Here is a 23725-nt window from a genome sequence, read left to right as displayed (position 1 = left end):
CAGGAAGAGAGCCCATCTGGTTCCATTCTCCCTGATTCCTTAACGTCATTCTCCTGACAATTCCTTTTTAAATATTCTTTTAAGTCTAATGGTTTGAACTTCAGTGAGCCTCAAAATCACCTGGAGGGCTTGTTAAAATACAGTTTATCAGGCTCCTCCCTCAGAATTTGGGATTCACTGCGGTGGGGGAGGCCTGAGGATCTGTAGAGGCAATAAGTTCCCAGGTGATGCTGATGCTGCTAGTCCAAGGACCACACTTTGAGATCTATGGTTTTAGGTGATGCTTCTCAACCCTGACTGCACATTAAAACTATCTGCGCACGTTTTTTCCCTTTTACTGTATTTATTTTTATTTATATAGTTTTTGTTTCAAGTCTTTGTTTAAATTCCAGTTAGTTAACGTACAGGGACTGGAAGAGATTATGCTGAGTTAAATAAGTCAAACATACAGTGTAATATTAGTTTCAGGAGTAGAATTTAGTTATTCATCACTTACACATAACACCCAGTGCCCATCACAAGTGCCCTCCTTAATACCGATCAGTCATTTAACTCACCCCACTTCCACCTCCCCTCCAGAAACCCTCCACTTGTTCTCTATAGTTTAGAGCCTCTTTCATGGTTTGCCTTTCTCCACCACCCTTGCCCCCACCCTGGATGTATGAGAAGTCACATGTGACCAGGGTCCTCCCATGACACAGGAAATCAGAATTTCTTAGGCGTGGGCCCTAGGGGCTGGGTTTGTTTGGTTTTTTTTTATTTGTCTTACTCTTTTTTTATTTTAGCAGCTCCCAGGGGATTCTAATATGTGACCAGGGTGATAATTGCTGCAATAGAAGGAGCTGGTGCTAAAAAGAGATGCAGTTTGGGGAGAGATTTTTAAAAAATGTCTTGACGCAAAACCTTCTCCAGAGCTTTTGCCTTTTAAGTAAAGAATGCATCCCTTAATATTTTAGGAACATTAAAAATAGTTCAAAAGCCATTATACATTAGTTTATGTCTCTTATCCCTGGAACTTATTGGTGTTCAATAAACAATAAAGAATTATATTAGCCATAATAACAAATCTTTCATTTCTGGTTGCTGCAGTTAGGTGACTAAAAATTTAATTATGCAATTTCTTATGGCAAGATAAATGTACCATTTTCTATGAGAGAATAAAATTTGCAAGATATGAGCATACCAAAGACTTAATAAATGGCATGGAAAACTTAACTATCAAGAGAGTAATTATCAGGAGACCTCAGCTGAGTAAAATCAGAGCCTCTCAGTGGATCTGAGCTATGAATAAATGTGTACTGGGGTATAAGTCTCAATTCCTCCTAATAGACAATGGGATCTTACATATTTTTTCTAAGATACCTAATTTTAAATATAGACCTTGTCTGAAATTTTAATACTCTGACTGTGAAAGTTAGAAGCAATGTACTGGATTCTCATTCCACAAGACTATGCAGATTCTACGGGAAGAAATCAGGTTATTGTAACCTGTTTGCTTGCAGGTCAGGTTTTTTTTTCCTGTGGCCTAGCACAGCACTGGGCATGTAATAGATGCTCCAGAAACATTCGCCACATTTAACTAAATATTGTTGCTCTTTTTCAGAGGAAGTAAATGTACTTTTAAGGAATTTTCCTGTTTAATTTTTATTTTTTATAGATTTTATTAATTTATTTGACAGAGAGAGATCACAAGGAGGCAGAGAGGCAGGCAGAGAGAGAGGGGGAAGCAGGTTCCCTGCTGAGCAGAGAGCCCGATGCTGAGCTCAATACCAGGACCTGGGATCATGACCCAAGCTGAAGGCAGAGGCTTAACCCACTGAGCCACCCAGGTGCCCCTTTTAATTTTTATTTATAACGATGTAATAGATACACATAGTTTAAAAAGTCATGGCTTGTGATAAAAATGATCAGTCATTTGTTCCATACTCCCTCAACCCCCAAATTCTGCCCCCCAGACACTATCATTTTCTGGTCTGCCAACCATTTCTTCTGAAGTTTCTACCCATATTTGTGCATCAAAGTCCCTAAAAAAATTTCTTGATAGAAAACTAATAATATATTTTGATTAAAAAATTTTTTAAGCGGAGTTTGATAGAAACTCATTGGGCAGGTGGCAACTGTCCAAATGAATTCAGTCAAATGAGTTCCTTAAGGGCTTTTGTCCTTGGGTTGTACAAGGTCAGTTGCAGAGAAGTTAATCATGGGGTGGTTTAAAAGTTAACAGGGTCTGGGGAGGGATTGGTGAAGTTTTGTAAACTCACATTTATCTGGGGCCATTGGTTTGGTACCTGAGGCAAGACTAGTTGTTGAAACAGTGTGTGATGTATGCTTCCAGAGCACGTGAGTCCCTGAGAGCTGCTATTTAAGGAACTCTTGAAGATACTGACATTGAAAGTGCAAAAGATAACATATTAGAAACTGTTCTAAATTTATAAATTAGCCAAGACACAGAAAAGATGCTGGTTTCCTACTGTAAGTTCTACAACACTAAGGCAAGCACTGTTCAAAGTACTCTTGATAACAAAACCGTTTAACTCAATGTTTCTAATGTTTTAAATTATAATGGGCTATATAGATACTAATGTTACTATTATTTCCTTTCCTCTTATGTTTATAACTAACAGTAAGAGTTTTAATGTTTTGACAAAAATTTTACAGGTCATGGAACAATCATAATTTTCCCACCAGCTTTAAAGATTGCTTTGCAGAGTGTAGCACCTACAGGGAAAGCCAGAGGGAGATGGATGTTGAGAGAATGAGAAGGAAGGGGGAAAAAAGGCATCCATGGATTACAGTACCTACAGCCAAGCTGCAGCCCAGAAGGGCTACTGTGCATACACTGCCAGGCCACTCAAGGATAGGCACATAATCCCCTGGTAGGTGGGCAGAAAAATTATGGAACCTATGGACAGCCCACTGATGTCAGCTATACCCAGGCATAGTCCACTGCAACCTATGGACAGACCACCTTGCAATTTTTTATGGACCTACTCCTGCTGGTTATACTACTCCAACTGCCCCCCCACCCCCACCCCAGGTTTATAGTCAGTCTGTCCAGGGGCACAGGACTGGTGTTGATGATACCACCACTGCTGTGGTCACTACCACCCAGGCCTCCTATGCAGCTCAGTTTGCATATGGCCCTCAGCCTTCTTACCCAGCCTATGGGCAGCAGCCAGCAGCCATTGCACCTGCAAAACCGCAGGATGGTAACAAACCTGCTGAGACTAGTCAATCTCAAACTAGCACAGGGGTTTACAACAAGCCCCACTTAGGATATGGACAGAGTAACTACAGTTATCCCCATGTACCTGAGAGCTACGCATGCAGCCAGTCATGGCACTACCGTCTTATCCGCCTATTAGCTATTCCTCTACATAGCTGGCTGACTACTTATGATCAGAACAGTTACTCTCAGCAAACACCAATGGGCAGCCGAGCACAATGGACAACAAATTTCCTATAGCAACAAAGCAGCCATGGGCAGCAGCTGCCCACTAGGTACTGCCCCTCGGCCCTCTCCCCCCCACCAAACTGAATCCTACAGCTAGGCTCCAAGTCAATATAGACAGTTGAGTAGCAACTACCAGTATCAGAGTTCATTCTGACAGGACTACCACAGTAGCATGGGTGTTTATGGTCAGGAGTCTAGAGGATTTTCCTGATCAGGAGAGAACCAGAGCATGAGTTGCCCTGATAATCCGGGCAGGGGAAGAGAATTTTGTTGATGGAGGCATGAGCAGAGGTGGGCGGATGCAGAGGAATGCAGTGGAATGGCAGCTGGAGAGCAAGGTGGCTTCAATAAGCCTGGTGGACCCATGGCTGAAGGACCAGATCTTGATCTAGGCCTACTTGCAGATCCACATGAAGACTCTGACAGCAGTGCAATATATGTGCAAGGCTTATATGACAATGTGACTAGAGAAGCTGGCAGACTTCTTTAAGCAGCATGGAGTTGTTAAGAATAACAAGAGAACCAGACAATCCATGATCTCTGTCCACTTGCACAAGGAAACAGGAAAGCCCAAAGGTGATGCTACAGTGTCCGATGAAGACCCACCAACTGCCAAAGTTGCCATGGAGTGGTTTGTTGGGAAAGATTTTCAAGGGAGCAAATTTAAGGTTTCTCTTCCTTGGAAGAGGAATGGCATGTGGGGTGGTATGCCTCCCTGTGAGGGCAGAGGGATGCCACTGCCACTTTGTGGAGGTCCAGGGGTCCCAGGAGGTTCTGAAGGGCCCATAGTCACATGGAGGCTGTGGAGGAGACAGAAGTGGCTTTCCTTCAAGGGGGTCCTGGGGTTCCTGAGAGAACCCATCTGGAGGAGGAAGAAATGTCTAGCTGGAGACTGGCAGTGCCCCAGTCTGGGTGTGGAAACTGAAACTTTGCCTGGAGAGCAGAAAGCAGCGGTATATATAAGGTCCTGAAGCCTGAAGGCTTCCTTCCATCATCCTTTCCACACCCTCCTGGGGGGGGGGGTGTCACTGTGGCAGAGGTGGTCCTGGTGGCACGCTGGGAGGAAGAGGTGTCCTCACGGACCACGGTGTTCCTGGTGGAGTGTTCAGAGGTGGTTGTGGTGGAGACAGAGGTGGCTTCTGTAGTGGCTGGGACATGGACTGAAGTGGCTTTGGTGGAGGAGGGCAAGGTGACCCTAGTGGGCCCCTTGGACCTTTGATGGAACAGTTGGGAGGAAGAAGAGGTGGGCATGGAGGACCTGGAAGAATGGATAAACACGAGTACCATCAGGAATGTAGCAATGCAGGGACGCCTGAGTGGCTCAGTTGGTTGGACGACTGCCTTTGGCTCAAGTCATGATCTTGGAGTCCTGGGATCGAGTCCCGCATCGGGCTCCCAGCTCCATGGGGAGTCTGCTTCTCCCTCTGACCTTCTCCTCACTCATGCTCTCTCTCTCACTGTCTCTCTCTCAAATAAATAAATAAAATCTTTAAAAAAAAAAAAAGGAATGTAGCAATTCAGCGACACGCAGAGCTGATTTATTTTTTTTAAACCAGAAAATGTTTTAAATTTATAATTCCATATTTATAATGTTATTATGATTACTCCTTACTGTACTTTAGTATTTGCCACCATTTGTGAAGAAGCATTAAAAGAAGTTAAATGGGGGAAAAAAAGATTGCTTTCCAGTTTCAGCTTGCATGGCCATGTTTATGGTGCCACGCTATTGTGCAAAGAAGAATAGCCTGTAAATGAAATGGAGAACCGCGTTTCCTCTCTTTTCCCTACACCTGCCTGCCCTCTGCTGGAGGTGCCAAAAATTAGTGATATTGACCAAAAACTCAAACTACACTGTACAGGTGGTCTTCAACCTTTTATTCTTCCCTGCCCTACCCTTCACTGCCAGCCTTGAGGGGATGCAAAGCATTCCCATCAGAAGCAAGGATGTTCCAACTCTTAGCTGAATTAGTTGTTATATCCAGATTGTGGAGAAGACTGGTGCCATTAAGCAATCACAATCATATAACCTAATTCTCTTAATTTAATTCTGGGCAGGGAGTGTAACCTTCCAATAAAGCCTACTGTTGGAAGAGATGTTGAAAGTTATTTTGTTCAACTATTTTTACTTTTACTTCTATTGCATAACTAAAATTTTTTCCTGCATTCTAAAAGTAAGCTCAGAGATGATAACTTTTCAGCCTGGACTGAATTTTTGACTTGTGCCAAATTTTTATTGACATTTTCTTCTCTCATTCAATCTCTGTAATTGTCCTCATAGCTTGGACAATTACTCCCAGAAATGTGTAATATTAAGAGTGATGTAAAGACATCTGTTATGACTGAGATTAAGAACTGTGTAACCCTTTGGTGAGTGCTGTGAAGTGTGTAAACCTGGTGATTCACAGACCTGTACCCCTGGGGATAAAAATATATGTTTATATAAAAAACTAAAAAATTATTAAAAAAAAAAAAAGAACTGTGTAACCTTTCAGTTTCTTTTCAGAACTTCCAGGTCCACTTCCAGACTCTGAATTCTGAGATACTGCATTTATCTCCTCTTTTACTCCTGGTCATATCTACACCACACCCTCCACAGTTTACCCTCCCATATAAGGTGATGCCACTTCTCTGCCTAGTGCTTTAGCTCTGGCTAAGTCCACAGGAAATGCTGAACATTCTTTCCATTAAATGTGTGAATAAAATAATATATTTCATTTCCTTAAAGAAGAAGCTGTTGTTCGTACCACTTGGTCATCAGAACTGGACTTGAGATCCAGGCAATCTATGTATCTATAAACTTCTAGAATTCTGTTAAGAACTCTTGGCTCAAAACGAGGGGCAGAGATTATAGAACATTTAAAGATATGAAATTTAAAAATCCTTCACCTGCCTATCTCATGTTTTACTGTTGTTAGTAGTTTACATGTAACTTAGCATACAATGTTGTTTACTCTTAGTTTTTTTTTTTTTCTTGTATGAATTCGACTCAAATCTCTGACCACAAGGAAAGCTATTATCATGCCCATTTTATACTTAGGGAAATTAAGATAAATGGAGAAATGAAAAGAAATATCTGATTTTACAATAGATCTGGGAACAGAATACTGGAGCCACTGATTTATTTCACTTCTTTAGAGTAGCAATTTTGTTTTGTCTTTCTCTTTCCTTCCCTCCCCTTCCTCTCTTTCTTCCTTTTTCTTCCTCCCTCCTTTCCTCTCTTTTTTTTTTTTTGTCTGTTTGTATACTCCTTAAAGTAGTTTTAAAAAATTATGTGACTTCTCACACATTTTTATGTTAACATCTGAATTTTTTGCCCTAAATTTAAGTAGCAAAGAATGTAATTATATTGTAAATATTGATATATTTTTAAATTTAATTTTATTTTTTTCAGTGTTCCAGAATTCATTGTCTATGCACTATACTCAGTGTTCCATGGAATACGTGCCTTCCTTAATAACCACCACCAGGCTCACCCATCCCCCCACTCCCTTCCCCTCCAAAATCCTCAGTTTGTTTCTCAGAGTCCACAGTCTCTCATGGTCTGTCTCCCCTGCTGATTTCCCCCAACTCACTTCTCCTCTCCATCTCCCAATGTCTTCTGTGTTATTCCTTATGCTCCATAAGTAAGTGAAACCATACAATAATTGACTCTCTCTGCTTGACTTATTTCACTCAGTATAATCTCTTCTAGTCCCATCCATGTTGATACAAAAGATGATCCATCATCTTTTCTGATGGAGGCATAATACTCCATTGTATATATAGACCATATCTTCTTTATCCATTCGTCTGTCGAAGGGCATTTTGGCTTTTTCCACAGTTTGGTGACTGTGGCCATTGCTGCTATGAACATTGGGGTACAGATGGCCCTTCTTTTCCCTACATCTGTATCTTTGAGGTGAATACCAGTAGTGCAGTTGAAGGGTCATAGGGTAGCTCTGTTTTTTTTTTTTTTTTAAAGATTTTATTTATTTGTTAGAGAGAGAGAGAGAAAGCACAAGCAGGGAGAGCAGCAGGCAGAGGGAGAAACAGGCTCCCCACTGAGGAAGTAGTCCAATGTGGGACCTGATCCCAGGATGCTGGGATCAGACCTGAGCTGAAGGCAGACATAACTGACTGAGCCATCCAGGCACCCTAGGGTAGCTCTATTTTTTAATTTCTTAAGGAATCTCCACACTGTTTTACAAAGTGGCTGCACTGACTTGTATTCCCACCAACAGTGTAAGAGTGTTCCCCTTTCTCTACATCCTCTCCAACACATGTTGTATACTGTCTTGTTAATTTTGGCCATTTTAACTGGTGTAAGGTGGTATCTCAATGTGGTTTTTATTTGAATCTCCCTGATTGCTAATGATGATGAACAGTTTTTCATGTGTCTGTTAGCCATTTGTATGTCTTCTTTGTACAAGTGTCTGTTCATGTCTTCTGCCCATTTTTTGATGTGATTATCTGTTTCGTTTGTGTTGAGTTTGAGGAGTTCTTTATAGATCTTGGATATCAGCCCTTTGTCTGTCATTTGAGAATATCTTCTCCCATTTGCCCCTTTGTTTTGTTGACTATTTCCTTTGCTGTGCAGAAGCTTTTGATCTTGATGAAGTCCCAAAAGTTCATTTTTGCTTTTGTTTCCTTTGCCTTTGGAGACATGTCTTGAAAGAAATTGCTGTGGCCTATGTTCTCCTCTATGATTTTGATAGATTCCTGCTAATGTTGAGGTCCTTTATCCATTTTGAGTTTATCTTTGTGTATGGTATAAGAGAATAAGAACGAAGACACATCAGTCCAAAACCTATGGGATACAGCAAAGGCAGTCCTACCATCAAATATATAGCCATCCAAGCCTCACTCCAAAAAAATGGAAAAATCCAGAATACACCAGCTCTCTTTACACCTTAAAGATCTGGAAAATCAACAACAAATTAAACCAACCCCATGCACAAAAAGAGAGATAATCAAGATTAGAGCAGAGGTCAATGAGGTAAAAATGAGAGATACAGTAGAACACATCAATGAAACTAGAATCTGATTTTTTGAAAGAATCAATAAGATCGATAAGCCACTGGCCAAACTAATCCAAAAGAAAAGAAGAGAGGACCCAAATTAATAAAGTTATGAATGAAAAGGAAGAGATCACAACTAACACCAAGGGAATAGAAACAATCATCAGAAATTATTATCAACAGTTATATGCCAATAAGTTAAGCAACCTAGATGAAATGGATGCATTCCTGGAAACCTATAAACTTCCAAAACTGAATCAGGAAGAATTTGGCAATGTGAATAGACCAATATCTAGTAATGAGACTGAAGCAGTGATCAAAAACCTCCCAAAAAACAAGAGCCCAGGACCTGATGGATTCTCTGGAGAATTTTACCAAACATTCAAAGGAGAAATAATACCTATTTTCCTGAAGCTGTTTTAAAAAAATAGAAATGGAAGGAAAACTTCCAGACTCTTTCTATGAAGCCATCATTACTGATCCCCAAACAAGGTAAAGACCCCACCAAAAGGGAGAAAGACCCCAACAAAAGGGAGAATTTCAGACCAATATCCCTGATGAATATTGATGCCAAGATTCTCAACAAGATCCTAGGATCCAACAGTACATTAAAAAGATTATCCACCATGACCATGTGGAATTTATCCATGGGATGCAAGGGTGGTTCAACATTTGTAAATCAATCAGTGTGATAGAACAAATCAATAAGAGAAGAGGGAAGAACCACATGGTCCTCTCAATTGATGCAGAAAAAGCATTTGACAAGATACAGCATCCGTTCCTGATTAAAACGTTTCAAAGCATAGGGATAGAGGGAACATTCCTCAACTTCATAAAATCAACAATATAATTATGAGAGCAATTTTATATGTACTGTATTACTTTTAAAAACGTATGAACAGGGGCTCCTGGGTGGTTCAGTGGGTTAAGCCGCTGCTTTGGCCAGGTCATGATCTCAGGGTCCTGGGATCGAGTTCCGCGTTGGACGCTCTGCTCAGCAGGGAGCCTGCTTCCTCCTCTCTCTCTCTCTCTGCCTGCCTGTCTGCCTACTTGTGATCTCTCTCTGTCAAATAAATAAATAAAATCTTAAAAAAAAAAAACGTATGAACATGTCATTTGGGATAACATGGATGGATCTTGAGGGCATTAAGCTAAACAAACTAAATCAGAGAAAAACGAATACTGTATGATCTCATAGACAGAACACAGTTTGGTGGCCAGAGGTGGGGGGTGGGAAGTAAGGGATGGGGAAGTAGGGGCAGTGGCAAAATGAGTGAAAATGGTCAAAAGGGATAAATTTCTAGTTTTAAAATAAGCACGGGAATGTAATATATAGCTTGACAACCATATATTAATGAGATTATATGTACAAAAGTTGCTAAGAGGGTAGATCTTAAAAATGCTCACCACAAGAAAAAAAAATATAATGATGTGCAGAGACAGATGTTAATTGGATCTATTGTGGTGATCATTTTGTAATAAATACATATACCAAATCATTATGTTGTACCCCTAAAACTAATGTTACATGTCAATTTTATCTTAATATAAAAAAATGAGTAGTATCTTTTCTAACATTAGGAAATATTATTTTGTTCCTTTCTCCTTGAACTTGAATTTTTACTTTATTTTACCCACAAAATTTTGTTCTTTATATTTGAAAGCTTAAAAAAAATTAATCATCATACTTTTCTCCACAAAAAATATGTGTACGTTGAAATTTAAAATATATGCTTCCAGGTGCCTGGGTGGCTCAGTTGGTTAAACAACTGCCTTTGGTCATGATCCTGGAGTTCTGGTATAGAGTCCCGGATTTGGTTCCCAGCTCCATGGGGAGTCTGTTTCTCCCTCTGACCTTCTCCCCTCTCATGCTATCTCTCACTGTCTCTCTCTCACTGTCTCTCTCTCAAATAAATAAATAAAATCTTTTCAAAAAAATAAAAAAATAAAAAATAAAATATATGCTTCCTGTATTGATAAAGCTGAGTGTTATACAACTGAACATAACATAAATGCATTGTTAAATTTAATAATTATTTAAAAATGTGAAATGTTACTAGAATTGTATCTCTTTTTTTAAATTTAATTTTGTTCTTTTTTCAGTGTTCCAAAACTCATTGTTTGTGCGCCACACCCAGTACTCCATGCAATATGTGCCCTCCACAATACCCACTCTCTGCCCCATCCTCCAAAACCCTTAGTTTGTCTCTCAGAGTCCACAGTCTCTCATGGTTTGTCTCCCCCTCTGATTTCCTCCAACTCACTTCATAGATCTTCTTTTTCCTTTTTTAATTAGTGCATATATCAATAGATATGTATTACTTATTGCTAGAATGTGACTCGATTCTGTGGAATTGACAGCAAAAATAAGTTATTAGCTATTTTTACATGGAAGGCTTTCAAAAGATGTATTAATGACCGTTCACTGTAGAATCCACAAACCATTCTTGTTAAGCTAATGTGCATCTGAGAAATACATCACAGGATAAAATAAACTGGTAGTAAGTGGTTGACCAATGAGAACAAGCAGGAAATTAAATGCATCCAAGTAAAAATTGAATATAGATTTTCCTTAACTAATTATCTTTATGAAATATTTAATTACAAATTTTCTCTTATGAATCCTAATGAATGTGTAAGAAAATATAAAATAATAAGTTGCAATACTCTCTAATGCTTGAAAAAGTAATATTGATAAGCAGAAATACTCGGGGGGAATTGTCATCTCCTCCTTCTTAAAATTATGCAGCTGAGACATAGACCACTGCTTTGATCAAGGTGGCTTTGCTGGAGGCACTTGTAACCAGGGGATTCCAAATGAGTAAAGGATTTGCCTTTAGTTTATGAAGTTAGGAGAAGATGACTAGGAATGAGAAGCTGGGAAAGAGACTGGGCACAGTGCTCTGACCAAGAACGTGTTCTCAGGCAGATTAGATTTAAGCATGATTAATATGGAATTTGAGGACCTGGAAATGAATTCCGTTTAAACCCACACAGCTGCCCTATCCACCCCAACTTGAAAAGCACAATAGAGACCTAAGAGACCCACAGTGTATTTTATCTAAACTTTTTAGAAAGCCCAGGGACACAAAGCCTGGCTGGGCTGTTCTGTGAAAGACCTTCACACAAGCTTGAAACCTTATGTGACAACAGCCTTGCTCAGGGAACTACAACATTTCGGACTGGATACTGAAGTAGTAGATTAGAATGCAGAGCAAACAAAACATGGTAGGAGACTATATCCTTGTTTTTAATATCTTTCCATATATGAGTGAAAATTTATTTCCATAAGGAAAGAAATGAAAGTTGTTATATGTGAACTGGCTGCCAGCAAGTATTATAATAAAAACCAGAATGTGAGGGCAACATCCAGACAAGATCGTAATCATCTAAAAAATGTATCTGCTTTAAGAAACTTTGAAGGGCTGGACTTCAATGGTTAAATATGCGTTCTTTTTAGTGATCTAGAGATGAAACAAATAAAACTATCATGCTATTTTTCTAAGGCATTTAATAAACGTATATATTACAATCTAGAGTATCACAATTATGATTAATACTTTTTAAGGTGCTAGAAGACATTTCATTATATTTTAATGATTTTTAGCCTCAGTTTTAAAATTGCCACAAATTTGTAAAGCATTTATAATTTTTTTGGAAAAAAGTCAATCCTGCAGCAAAAATGAATAAAATTGAAAACCTGTTCTTGAGATTTAGGAAATGTAGTTGTGTAGATGGCATGCTCATTGATAAGAAAAAGGTGGAAATGTGTTGGAAATAGGGCTTTGATTTTTTTTTTAAAATGTTTACCTGACCTACACATTCACCTTTATTTTTGTCATTCTATACCATTTCCACATGTGAGGCTAAGATATACTTATTAAATTCTCTGATTAGGGTGGCCTAATTCTTCTTCTTCTTCTTCTTCTTCTTTTTTTTTTTTTGTTTTACTACTGATTTTTTAAATTTATTTGTTTTTTCCAGCATAACAGTATTCATTGTTTTTGCACCATACCCAGTGCTCCATGCAATCCGTGCCCTCTCTAATACCCATGACCTGGTTCCCCCAACCTCCCACCCCCACCCCTTCAAAACCCTCAGATTGTTTTTCAGAGTCCATAATCTCTCATGGTTCACCTCCCCTTCCAATTTCCCTTAACTCCCTTCTCCTCTCCATCTCCCCTTGTCCTCCATGCTATTTGTTATGTGGCCTAATCTTCTAATTTAGAACTTTTTTTTTTTTTATTCCTGGAATTACTATTTACGTATGAGTTCAAAGAGTGTGTTTTTCAGATTTACTCATACTTGTGATAATGTTAAATGAATAAATCTAAAATACAGAGGTAAAAATAGACATCGAATAAACTGTGATTCTGAGGCTAGATAACTAAACTAATATTTCAATGTTGCTACCGAAGGGTGTCTCCTTAGTTGGAATAATATTTTATCAATGTTTTCTGCTCCTCTAAATTCTGTGAAATAATCTGCTACAATTCAATAAAATTACAACCTGAATATGGGTTGGCATACTTGTATTTATAAAGAGATTCCTGCCTGTGATAGCCAGGCTTCAAGATGGCATCAATAATCCCTACCTCCTGATAGTCACAGCTTGTGGAGTCCCCTCCTATCTTGTACCAGGCTTGGTCAATAGACTATGGCAAAAATGATGGTATGTTATTTCTGAGACTATATTATAAAAGACACTTGTCGGCTGTCTCTCATCACTCAATCTAAGGGAAGCTCTGTTGTGAGGGGCCCAGGTGTTGCTAAACTTATTCTGTGCCCATGTGAGTGAGTTTGGAAGTGGATCCTCAAGCTCAAGTAGGGGTCTTGAGAAGGCTACAGTTTGGCTTGGTTGCACTCTAATGGGTAACCTTGAGCCAGAAAAAACTGGTATTTTTTCAAAAGAGTATACTAGAGGATTGAAAAAAAATGGTAAGACAGAGTCCCTGTCTCATTTATTTTATCTTTTTATGCAGTTACTTATTGTTTTTTAATGTAACAGTTCTATGAATTTGGATAAAAGCCTAAAGTTGTACAACTACCACTACACATTCAAGATATAGAATGCGTCTATCACCCAATTTCTTTTGTGGTCAAAACCTCCACATAACCCTAGTCCTAGCACCCTCTGATTTGTTTTCTGTCTTTATACTTTGGTCTTTTCCAAGAATGTCCTATAAATGGAATCACACAGTATACAGCTCTTCCTGCTTTTCTATTTTTACTTAACATAATGCATTTGATATTTATCCAACTTTCTGAGTGTATCAGTAGTTTTTTCTTTTACTGCTGAGTAGTATTCTTTTGTATGAATATGCATATTCTTTTGTATGAATATGCTATACCATTCACCAATTGAAAGACAATGGGCTGTTTCCAGCTTTGGGTAGTTATGAATAAAGCCACTATAAATATTCACATACAGGTTTTCATCTTCATATTTGGCTGAGCCATATGGGCTGGGAATATGAAAAGTCTCAGACAAAAATTATGCCTGGCATACTACTAGATGTACTCTAGTGTTATCACCATTCTCCTGTCCCATAAGAAGCCATGGAGTTTAAAGGAAAAGTTCCCCTTTGTGGGCAGAGATGCTAGCTGACCACTGAACATTTATGCTCCCTTCTATACTACAGTGCCATTGGGAAGAATTTGCCCTGTCATGAGCTATACTTTCCTGTCCAACTTAGTTAAGTATAGCCATGTAACTATGTTTTAGAGAATAGAACATTGCAGAATTGCTGAAAGTCACTTTCAGGCTTGAATAATCAAAGCTCCCCATGCTCTTTCTCCTATACCAGCTAGATGCAAATGTCCACCGTGTTCTGGAAATTTGGGTATTTTAGATGGCACAGTCTCCACCAGCCTGGATCCCTAATGACTGTGTAGAATGGAGCTCACATCCTTCCATCCCCACATCCTGGAACCAATTGGATTATTTCATAAGCAAGAAATGAACTTCTATTTTGTTTCAGCTATTATGTAGATTGAGGTCAATTTATCACAACAAATAGCTAACCTTAAGTAACATTTTTTCCTTTCTTTCCTTTGTCCAATTACCTGGTCAACATGCTCTGATTACGAGATTTTATTTTTAACCAGATCACCCAGTTGTCTGTCAGTCATTCATAAGAAGCATTGTTCTACCATTTATATGCAGGTGAAGGTGAGAAGCTAAAACCTACATGATATTTATCTTATTTCTTTTCGGTGTTATAAAGATCTTATGTGATGCGTTGAATCCAAATTATCATCTATGGTTGCCTATAATGCTCTGTTGGAAAAATTTCTAAGGCAGTGTCCAGGCTAATAGAAAAGATCACTGTGATTCATTGGCAATAGTGTCATGGGCAAGTGAGGTAAGAGTGATGGCCCAGGTTCAAAAACTCCATCATCACTTGGGTTAAATCAATGTCCATGGATGCATTCAGTAGAATGTTCCTAGAAATATAACCCAGATTTTTAAGTCTCAAATAAGAGACACTTACATTCAAACAACATCATTGCCATAGCTTTTTATTTATATGAATTGTGTGATTTATTGGCAGCCTTGATAGGTGATGTTATGCATGAAGTTTAGACTTGCCTCTGCCTAGATTCTGCTTGTTTAGTCTAGTAATCAGGTATTTTCGGGACTCAAAATTTCTACTAAGACACTTTGAAGGCACACAGACTGCCCCCAGCTGAGCAGTGGCTCAGCAAATGGTTTTATTTTCTAGAATTGCAACCCAATATCTTTAATTCTATGACCAAGCAACTCCTGGTCTGGCTTATAGACTGGTCTAAAATACAAGGCAACAAAGAATAGGAAACATTCCTTAGTCAAGCTGTAAGGGGTTAAAAAGCAGGCAGATCCCTAATTCCTACTGTGGGAACTAGAAATTACTTACTTGAGGTTCTAGAACCTCAACTAGAACTTGAGGTTCTCAAGTGCACAAGCAGGGAGAGTGGGAGAGGGAGAAGAAGGCCTCCTAGGGAGAAGAGAGCCCAACGCAGCCCAATCCTAGAACCCTGGACAACCCACGCCGAAGGCAGATGCCTAACGACTGAGCCACCCAGGTGCCCCAACAAGTGCTTGGCTTTCTTAAGCTATATTCTCTTAGTTACTATTTTCTAGATGATGAAATGATAAAGTTTAGATACCTATATCTGAGTCCAACTAATACTGTACCCCTCAAAAATATTAGCACAGTCTGTTAAAAAAACACATTAAAGATTTTCCATTTTCATGAGATAGGAAAATATTGGCAGCATTGGAAAGAGTAATATCTTTCAACACAAAATAAGATAGATGTTAGCCAAGAAATTCAGGTAATTTCTAATCATGAGGAAAGTCAAACATATCTATATTGAAGGACATTCTGCAAATAACTGGCCCAGAGTCTTTTTAAAATGTCAGTCTCAGGGTGCCTGTGTAGTTCAGTGGCTCAGGTCATGATCACAGGGTCCTGGGATCGAGCCCCTCATCAGGCTTTCTGCTCGGCAGGGAGCCTGCTTCCCCCTCTCTGCCTGCCTTTCTGTCTACTTGTGATCTCTGTCAAATAAATAAATAAAATCTTTTTAAAAAAATGTGTCATGAAGGAATTGGGAAAAAAAAACTCTGAAGAAGTTGCTTTTGATTAAAAGAGAACTAAAAAGGTATAACAGCCAAATGCAACATGTGGTCTTTGAATCTTGGATAAAGCAGAAAAAAGACAAAAAAAGGAGTATTTTTTGGTATGTTGGAGAAATTGGAACATAAATTTTATATTAGATAATAGAATTGTATCAGCGTTAAGTTTCTTGAGTGTGATAATTTTAGAAGAAGGTAGAAGAATGTCCTTTTTCTTAGAAGATACATGCTATACTATTTAAGACCATGGTTTCAAAATGTCTATCACTCTCTCAAATGTTCAGGATTATACATGGAGAAATAAAACAAATGTGGTAATAGCTAGTGAATCTAGGTGAAAGGCATATAGGCATTTATTGTTCTAATTTTATAACTTTTCTGTAGGTTTGAAAATTTCAAATTAAAATTTGAGGAAAATAAATGAACTAGGAAAAATTTAGATAATTTATATTTAACTTATTTTTATCAAATTTCAAGTTTGATGGCAATTGGTAATCTTAGATGTTTTAAGTTATAAAAATATATGGAAAATTTGGCAAGTAGGGAGAGAATTTATCCATTACCCTATCATTTCTAATACAGATATTATACTTTTTTCTTCCTTCCCAATTTTTTTCCTATGTGCATACGTAAATGACATCACATTGCAACAATTTTCATTGGATAATCTAAATCATTTTCACCTAGTTTTCATCCAGTTTTCCACCTAATATTATATCCTAAGTGTTTTCTATAATATTATATGTTAAGCACTCACAACAACCACTTTTAATAATTTCCTGGTAACTTTTGAGGAAATACGTGCTTTCTTTAACAATTCCATAATTTATGTTTCTAATAAGTTACTTTCAAAGAGTAGCTTTTTCCATATAGTGGATTCTAATCTTGGCATAGATTTCCACAGCTGAGGTGGCTGGATCAAATGACCATTGGAGGACTAGAAACACTCTGCCATGATTTATTCTTTTAAACTCCTAGTGAGTTAATGAGAGCTTAATGAAAATGAGCCATTCTAAACAGTTACATTTCTTTGGGCCTGAATACTTTTTAGATTTCTAACACCTCTTCCTTGTCCTGTCCCTGTCAACTAGTTGGGGGACTTTGGGTCTTTCTTTGCCACAAACTGTTCCTTTAGATGGCTTCTTTCAAACTAAGATCCTGGACACCAGAAGTCAATGAGAGTGGTAGAAGGTCTTTAAACTTTTCAACATTTCACCAGCCTAACAGAAATCATACATTTACTCACAATGAAGCTCATGTGAGTGAGCTTAGACCTGCAGTTTCTGGCCCCAGCTGAGCCTTGATATAACAAAATCTTGCCCAACAGCTCAACTGCAACCTGAGTCTCTGAGCCAGAACCCAACCCTGCTGCTCTCGGGTTCCTGATCCCATAAAATTTTGTGAGCAGTGTATAGAGTGATTTATTACATTGCAATAGATTAACTAATGCAGATTTTGGAAATGGGATGTGGCCTTAACAAAAACATGAAATATGGACAAAAGACTTGAACAAGTGCTTCATAAAAGAAGATGTCTAAGTAATTAATGAGCTTGTGAAAAGGAGCTCATCATTAGTCATCAGGAAAAGGCATATTAAGGACCACAGTGAAATACCACTACACAAACACAAAAACACAAAACAGAAAGGTTAAAATTAAGCAGATTGACTATTCCAAGTATTGCCAAGTATGTAAAGTAACTGGACTCTTATACATTGCTGGCGGGAGGATAAAGTGGTGCAAGCACCTCGAAAAACTGATAAAATTAACAAAGACCTACCTAGAGCCAGAAAGTACACTCCTAGATTTATGCCAAAAGAACTGATTGCATATATCCAAAAGGATAAGAGTACATAAGTGTTCTTAGCAACTTCATTCATTATATGCCTAAACTCCAAATAACCAGGAGAACAGGTAAACAAAATGTGATGCAGGCGATGGAATACCATGCAGCAATAAAAACAGGTGAAGCATAGTGCAGCAACTTGGATGATTCTCAAAGACATCATTTTGAGCAAAAGTAGTCTATCCTGTATGAGTCCATTTACCTGATTTTCAAAATCAGGTAAAACCAATCTGTAGTGATAAAAGTGACAGTAGTGGTTCCCCCAGGATTGGTAAGTTGTATTGGCTGGAAGATAAGAGGAAGTCTTCAGGATGATAGAAATGTTCCATATTTTGATCTGGATGGTGGTCATAGTGGGCTATACATGCATGTCTTAGCCCATTCGTGTTGCTATAACAAAATATCAGAGACTGGGTAGCTTATAAACAATGGAAATTTATTTCTCACAGTTCTGGAGGCTAGAAATCTGTGATCAAAGTGCCAGGATGGTAATGGCCCTCTTCCAATGGCGGACTTCCTTTGTCTTCATGTAGCAGGAGGCAAGGGAGCTCTTTTGGGTCTTTTTTATAATATATATGCCCTCATGACTTAGTCACCTCCCAAAGGTCCCGCCTCTCAATACCATCACCTTGGGGATTAGTTTTTAACACATGAATGGGGGGCATATTCAAACCAGAGCAATGTGTAAAAAAAAATTTCACAAAACCATACCCATAAGATTTGTTCATTTTACTATTATGTGTAAATTACATCTCATTGATACTTTGTTAAAAAAATTTTAAAGTCTCCTCTGTGGTCCATAAGGCCCTAGGGATAGCATCTTTGGCTTCCTCTTTGACTTCATTTCTTGGCACTTTTCTCCTTATTCATTCTCCAAACACACTAGCTTTCTTCCGGGTCCTCTAACACATCAAGCATGCTGCCACCTTTGGATTGTCTTCCCTGTGTCTATAATCTCTGTCTTCAAATACCATCCTTCATTTTATTCAGGTCTTTGTCACAGTCACAGTTCTCTGGAAAACAGAGCCTCAGGCATGGACCGTTAGTGCTTTATTTGGGAGGTAAATCCAACATAGCTGGTCACTCAGTGTGTTTGTTTCCTAGGGCCGCTGTAACAAAGTACTATGAACATGGTCTCCCTAAAACAATAGACATTTATTGTCTTGCAGTTCTGGAGGCTAGAAATCCAAAATAAAGATGTTGGCAAGGCCACATGCCCTCTGAAAACTGTAGAGGAGATCCTTCCTTGTCTCTTCTGGCTTCTGGTGTTTGCTGGCAATCCTTGATGTTCCTTACCTGGTAGATGGATCATTCCAGTCTTCCTCTCTGTCATCATATGGCCATCTTCTCCCTCTGTGTCCTGTCTTTTCTTCTTTCAAGGGCATCAGCTGTATTAGGTTAGGCTCCACCCTGATGATCTCATCTTAACTTGATAACATCTGCAAAGACCCTCTTTCCAAATAACATTCTGGGGTTAAGACTTCAACATATCTTTTGGGGAACGCAGTCCAAATTATAACACTTGGGAAGCAAATAAGTTTGGCCACACAGGTTGACTTCAGAGATGCTGTATGGAGAAACCAAATACTAGAACAGTCCATCAGAAGGAAATAAAAAGAGGAAGTTTATCTGCCCAGAATATCCAATCTCCTGTCTCCCTCTGGTCAAAGTTCATTCAGGGGAAATTAAATCCTCTGCATTTCTGTATTTCATCCTTTAGCCCCCTTGGCAGTTGCTCAGGAGGCAAGGCCTATGACTTGGCATTTCAGCTGAATTTGGAGAGAGTTAGGGAGAGCAGTCAGGTATTCTAGACCTGTGGCTTGTGATCCTCAGGCAGAGAAACCACAGGGGTCTGCATGGAGTCTGTTAGCTGCTATAACAGCCAAGAAAAGCCAGTGGCTAAGGATGAGACAGGTGTTGTGTACATAGGCCCGTGCTCTGCTCAGATGTTGCATTATCAGGAAGGTCTTTTCTGACTACTTTATATCAAATAGAATCCCCTTCATCATCTCTGTATTCCCTGATTTTGCTTAATTGTCCCTTGCAGAGTATCCCCACTGGACAGATCCTATATTTATATATTTATCTGCCTATATCTTATTTTACCCACTACAATATTTCATGCAAGTTGGGTATTTGTCTGTTCTCTGCTCCTCCTTCAGTACCTAGCATAGTGCCTGACACATTTGTAGGAGCTCAATGAGTATTTACTGACTTAAATGACTGGATGAATTAATGGTGTAAAGAAATGAAAAGGGTTCCATCTCTACAGTCTTTTGGGAGGTAACTGAGTGGGTGGCAATGCCCTTATCTTAGGCACAGACACACCTATCACAAACAGGTCCAGGTCTAGGTTCACCTGAAGGCAAAGCTCCACTGAGGAGCTGACAGATTCAGGGCTGTGAAGTCTCTGGTCCATGAGGCAGAGGAAGGGCTGATAGAGTTGGAATCTCCCCCTTGTAAACTCGAAGAGTTGAAAGGGTGTGGTCCCCCCTGCTCTGCAGAGACACAGCAAAGAATCCAGTTATTTCTTCTTGGCATCTTCCTAAGCCTCCTGAGTTATTTTCTGCCTCTGGAACTGAACTAGTACTTCTAATCCAGAAATGCTAGTAAATGTATCTTCTTTAGTAGTGTGGCACTACCATATTTTTTTATGTGAAAATTGGTGCATCTAAACAAAAGAACTTAACTCATTATTTTATTGTACAGCCAAAATTTTTAAATGAAAACCCTCTGTCTTAACTTGAACTGTCCTTCAAGTTCTGCATGCTCTTGGTTTAATATAATCAATAAGATTTTTAGTCACAAACTCTTTTCTGTACTTATTTTCTTTACGGAATCCACTATATAATCTATTTTTGAAATACGCTGGAGCCCACGTTACAGATGAAACGGAGATTACAGATGAAAAGGAGATTGTCACAAATGTTAGGTGGCTGTAATTCACTTGAAATTGTTTTCATGGTAATTTTCCCTATTAATGTGAAAAATGTGTATAATAACAAAGGCAGAGATTTTTCTGAGTTGGATAATATACTATGCTTCTCTCACATAATATCAAAAAGCAATGGCAGCTTGTTATTTCACCAAAATAGATTTACTCCACTGGAAAATAGGTCTAAGACTAATGCTGTCACATGGTGACATTTTCATCCCCCCAAACTATTTACCCAAGCTTGTTATTGCCACTTTACCAAGTCAACTTGAAGAAGTGGCATATGGAACACTTCCACACATAAGGTGGCCTTCGTTCAGGCTTTAGCTCTGGTGTGGTACTGAACCTGATTAGTTCCGCACCTAGTTAGAGCAGAGCAATTCGCTTACCAATAATCACTGGTTCCTGGTTGCAGAGGAACTGTCCCTTCTGAAAATATGGCCAGGTGGAGGATTCAAGCTCTTTCACAGGCAATTCTCCGTAAGCAGGGGGTTCAGTGAACTGATAGAAATCACTGCCAGTTTTCTTTACAGAGATCAATATGCTTCTTTAGAATGTAATTTTACTTCTGGAGCAAAAGACTTTTCTTCTCTTTTAGGACTTATTTCCATAACTAAGTCATAAATTTTAACTCTCAATAATATTTTTTTCCAAGAAGGTTTATTTTGACTATGCCTCTTGACTGTGTACTTTAATTTAGCTTTCAGTAAAACAGAAGACTATTACTGCACATAGCCTCTTTTTAGGGAATATAAAAACTGACAACTTAAAATTTTACATTAGTTCACTCTGAATCTGGAAACTGGAATGCAGTCACTAGATAATCCCCAAGGCAATTTTTCGTTGTTTTACATATTACATTGTTTACTTAATTCCAGTGCCCCAGACTGAATATATCTAAAATGAAATTAAAACTAATAGCTAATTCCTTGTTAATTGGCCATAATGATAAAAATACCAAAAATAAGCAAGTCTGCTTCTAAAACTCACAGAGGCCTAATATTGAGCTTCTAAATATGGGTCATTTATGACTTTGCCTTATTGATATAATTTTTATGTTATCATAACAAAAATGTTAGCCACTTTCTTATCTCTGCTTTTTGTTGTTTTAAGATTTTAATTCCAATAACCTCCTTCAAATTGACCAATTTTTGAAGTTTTAAACCAAGACCACAAATTTTATTAAAACCCACAAATTTGGCCTCTCCTAGTCAGTTATTTTTAATTATGCATTTCTTTTTCAGAAAGCTCAAGAGACCATGTGAGCTACACTTTCCTAATGAGTGTGGTATTCCTTACAGCTCCCAGGTGAATAGCCCTGCCTGGAAAAGGCAGTTGTGTTGGTTGAGTAGGCACTAATGTTGAAGGTATGGAAAAGAAGTTGGCTTGATTCAATTTTCACTAGCCTGTCACAGATGCTAAATTCAAGTTTCATCTGGGGCACCAAAACAGGATAGATATGAAATTCCAGAGGGAGGTGCTAAGACGCAGGCTTTCAATGAAAATACCAAAGTCTGCTAAGACACAGGCTTTCAATGAAAACACCAAAGTCCACAACTTCTCACTGAAGGAAGAAATAAAAGTGCCTAGGAAGTGGAAACTGAAGGAGGATTTCATAAGGAGTATTTTCTTGGTGAGAGCAGTGTTATGACTCCTACCACCAAGAGTGGGTTAAAGAAGGGCTTCAATGGGCCACTTAGAGAACAGTTCCCTAAAGTTGAGGGCATGGGGACCATGCTCTCATTTGAAGAATGACAGAGGTAGGTAGACATAGAGTGAATGGAGAAAAGATTGTGAGACCATGTCTGAAATAGTCCTCAGGAAACTTTAGTGTTTCTTGTGGAGGCAGACCTTCCCTTATATCCCATATAGTCAAAATTCATATTTAACAGATGCCAAGACCCTTTAGTATAACAGATCTCAATTGATTGTCACCAGGTTCCCATGAAATTCAGAGGGCAGAGGCTATTTATCTGGATTGTACAGAAATTAATAATCACAACGGTAGTTAAGAGTTATAGAGCATACATTATGTGCCTGGAACTTATGCTGAATCCTGTTATCATCATATTCATGCATAATACCATTAATGTCTCCACTTTACAGACGTCAAAACAGGGTCTTAGACTAATTCATGTAAGGTAAAACAGTAGAGAATGGAGCTACAACTTAATCTTAACTGTCTCCCAAATTCCTAACTTTGGATCTCTGCTCAGATGAACAAAATGGAACTTGGACATTAAGTAACTCACTCAAAGATCTACAACTAGTAATAACTGGCATTAGTGAACTTGGGTCTTGTAACTTTTTCTCATCTCATTGGAGATCTTCAGTGAAGATATCAGCTTATCTATAGGAAGAAGATTAAACAAATATTTTTTGTCAATGAAAAAACAGGCCTCAAAGGAAGATACTTTAAATAAATTATATTTTGTAGTTATTACATTTTTTTTTAATTTTTTATTTTTTATAAACATATATTTTTTATATACATATATTTTTATCCCCAGGTCTGTGAATCACCAGGTTTACACACTTCACAGCACTCACCAAATCACATACCCTCCCCAATGTCCATAATCCCACCCCCTTCTCCCCAACCCCCTCCCCCCGGCAACCCTCAGTTTGTTTTGTGAGATTAAGAGTCACTTATGGTTTGTCTCCCTCCCAATCCCATCTTGTTTCATTTATTCTTCTACCCACTTAAGCCTCCATGTTGCATCACCACTTCCTCATATCAGGGAGATCATATGATAGTTGTCTTTCTCTGCTTGACTTATTTCGCTAAGCATGATACGCTCTAGTTCCATCCATGTTGTTGCAAATGGCAAGATTTCATTTCTTTTGATGGCTGCATAGTATTCCATTGTGTATAT

The 23725-nt window shown here is 38.6% G+C and overlaps 1 pseudogene; it reads left to right on the top strand.

Annotated features, from left to right (window-relative positions):
• The first annotated feature begins 1423 nt into the window (after positions 1-1423).
• On the top strand, positions 1424-5198 carry LOC131827933 (RNA-binding protein EWS-like; annotated as a pseudogene).
• Positions 5199-23725: the final 18527 nt, after the last annotated feature.

The sequence above is a fragment of the Mustela lutreola genome, chromosome 3 (assembly GCF_030435805.1).
Source record: "Mustela lutreola isolate mMusLut2 chromosome 3, mMusLut2.pri, whole genome shotgun sequence".
Lineage (NCBI taxonomy): Eukaryota > Metazoa > Chordata > Mammalia > Carnivora > Mustelidae > Mustela > Mustela lutreola.
This window is presented reverse-complemented; position numbering and strand designations above follow the sequence as displayed.